Here is a 3500-nt window from a genome sequence, read left to right on the forward strand (position 1 = left end):
CCTAAACGTGATGTGTCTGTGTGATGTTTTATCCTAAACTGAAACATGCCAGAGTATCTAATACATAATGTGTTATAACTTTCATTCCTGTAAGTTCTCACTGCCTTTGTTTTCCAATTAATGAAAACAATATGCAGTGCTTGATTTTTTTTTAGCTATTAAACCTCCCAGAGAGGGGGTTTTCATTCCTGTTTGTACAGCTGTATGGTGGTTGGTTTATTAAAAACCATGGATAGTGTAGGGTAGAGTGGTAAAGTCATAAAAGTATTTGCTAATCAGCATTACACACAAAGTAAAGCTGGGGATGATGGGAATGTCTATTTGTACATGTTTGGTTATAAAATGAAGTATTGGAAAAATTCGAATTTCAACTTTAGAATGGTTGTTTGATGCTAGATGAACACTGCTTCCAAATAGTTTCAGACTGAATATTCAATAAGATTGAAAATTTTACTCCTGGTAAAATCGACCTCAAATTTGGGAACTAAAATGTGCAGAAAACACAACTGAACAGAGAAGTAAAATGAAAAATCCACATCATTTAGAGCATTTTTTGAGTCTGGTCAACAAATTTTTTATACAAATCCTTGGTATCTAAAAACAGTGTCTCTCAAATAGTCTCTCAATTTACATTCATGGTCACTTATTTTATGAGAAATTTTTACATCATTCAAAATTAAATGACTGTGCGGGCTTGCAAAGGCATGTCCTCTCTGAACGCTTTTCCAGTGTTGTTTTTTGTATTTTCTCCTTTTTTTAAAAAAATTATTATTATTCCTTGTAATTCCATCACATTTCACCATTTCACATCTCATGAGCACGTGCCTCCAACAACACACTGTGAACACATGCTGTGATAAGACACACGCAGCCTGTCACGAGTGTTTTTCTGAACCAGACTTTTAGTTGCTTTAAAGATGACTCATCCTTTAATCCGTATGTATTTTCACTTCTGCAGACAATGTACAGTACATGACTTCTGCGCAAAGTATATTCTCTCTTTATCCTTTTATTGTTGTTTACATTACAATATGCTCAACGGATTTATTGGCATAACATGAACTATATTTAATGCTGGTGCAGACATTACTGTTGAATGGTAGTGAAAGAAACTTACACTAATCTTTTATTGAAATATGATTTTAACACTAGAAAGGCGAATTGAGTTGAAGGGTCCATGAAAAGGCAAACAAGCCATCTATTGTAGGTGGGAAATATTGTCATTTTAAGATCTAACAGCACTTTAAGAATCATGGTGCCAGTGTTTTAATTTTGCAATTCAAATAAGCCATTATTTTGCAGTGCGAGTCAATTCAACAGTAAATTACATTTTTTTGTGTCTTTAAAGAGTGCCTTTGGGTTAATAACGAGCCAAAAATGTCCCTTATGTTCACATTTTCATTCAGTGAACTGAGCGGCTGGAGGTGTGCGCAGGAAGCACTAAAACAGCACTTTATAATGGTTCAAGGATACTCAGCCTTGAAGAACCTAATATATGCCTTGCTGCCAGCGCAGAGAGGACGGTGGGTCGAAGCACTCAAGGAGAGCAGCGCACAGTGTGAACATAGAGTGTATTTACAGTGGAATAGATGGCAGATGAGATGAGGTCTAGTTTTAATAGAGCAGAGACCTGCTCTCACAGCCAGCTGCCTTCAGAGGCCTCAGAGGAGAGGTGCCAAGGAGAGGTGAGGAGCAGAGAGAGAGAGAGACAGAGAGACAGAGAGAGAGAGAGTGAATAAAGAGAGGTTTTTTTTACAGGCATGTGGGGACATCTGGACCTTGCAAGAATAGAAAAGTTGGATGAATATTCACCTGTGAGGACTGAGTTCCAGACCTCATTAGTAAAAAGCTGATTTTAAGGTTAAAAGGTAAGTGGCTGGGGTTATAGCCAGACTGTGTGCATGTATGTGTGTGAGTGTGTGTATATGCAAACGTTATCGCCTACAAATTACATTTATATAGTGCTAATATTATGCTGTGAAAGAAACTTAATATGCCTGGATCAAGTTAACTATCAGTATAATTAGGAAATGTTAATTAAAGGGGACGTATTATGCAAAATGCACTTTTTTAATCTTTTCAACATAGATATCTTTTTAACATAAATATTTCCCCTGTGTTTCAAGAGATCCTACAAGAGAGACCATGCTCTCTCTTCTTCAGCTGCGTCTTTCAGCAAAAGTGTACGAAAGCAAAAAGGCTGCATCTCACATGATGTATGAGAGTGGAAGGAGCAGGGAAGGAGCTCTAATCTTGGCTAGGTGGAAAGTTGACCCTCTTGCCGTAGTCGTAGAAAGGAGCCACCTTTCAGAAACTTACTGGATGAGCCCTTTAGAGTGAGTCTAACTTTTTCTAGTTTAAGGAAGTAAAGAATATCTGTAATCCAATGAAAGTGAGAGGGAGGATTTTCGGCCTTCCAGTTGAGCAGTATCAGTCGTCTTGCCAGAAGGGTTACAAAGACTATAGTGTGTTTCTTAGGAAGACTGAGAGATACTGAACAAAACTGTGGGTGGATTTGGTGCAACTATTTCCTTTATAATGTCTGAGATAGTTTTAAAAAGCTCTGCCAAATAGTTGCTCAAGGCTGGACAGTACGCGTGTGAGATATGCCTGAGAATGCAGATAGTGATTAGATGCAGAGGAAATACTGGTGAAGCTCTCGATCCATTTATAATCTTCCCCAACAGACAGCTGGCATACTTTTAGTACACATCTGCAAACATCATCTATGTGGGACAGGCCAATGACTTAATAATCGCACATGTTTTTTGAATGGAAAACATGTGAGATATTCATGAACATGCTACGCTGGCTTCTCTGTTTCTGTGGCACACACACACACACACACACACACACACACACACACGCACACACACATACCGCACAATACTCTTCTTCTGAGGCTCTCTCTGGTCAAACTGGCCCCTCACAGCTGTGTGATGATGACAAGATATATCCAGAGACCGCCCCCACCCCGCCATCATTTCACACACACACACACACACACACACACACACACACACTCATTCACGGTTACACCCTGTACCTCCTCACCCTCTCTCTCACTCTCCAACACCGGTTTGACAGCTGTGGAGCAGCTTGCCAACGATGTCACGCAGATAGAAAGCTTTTAACACAGAGGAGTGTGTAATATTCATAAGGAGTGCTCCACTTACTGTGTAATAGACGTTGGCGAGTGTGAGTGTGAGCAACACTGATCTGGTCCTTTGGTGATGTGGTCTAATATAATATTAATGGCAGTTGTGTGAGATAGCTTCTACCCTGTTGTTCGTTCTGCCCCATTTATCACATGCAACTCACTCCCACGTTACTGCAGAGACGTTCGATAGGAGCTTGTTTAATGCGTATCCCACAGCAGAGTGTTGCAATACTATAGGGGAGAGGAAAAGTTTTTTGGTCTACTTCTTTTGGGCTTTCTTCTTGCACACACACACACACACACACTTTCCACCGTGTAGATGTAGGGCAATGAAAGATTG

Source organism: Pempheris klunzingeri, chromosome 13 (assembly GCF_042242105.1).
Source record: "Pempheris klunzingeri isolate RE-2024b chromosome 13, fPemKlu1.hap1, whole genome shotgun sequence".
In the NCBI taxonomy this organism is placed as follows: Eukaryota; Metazoa; Chordata; class Actinopteri; order Acropomatiformes; family Pempheridae; genus Pempheris; species Pempheris klunzingeri.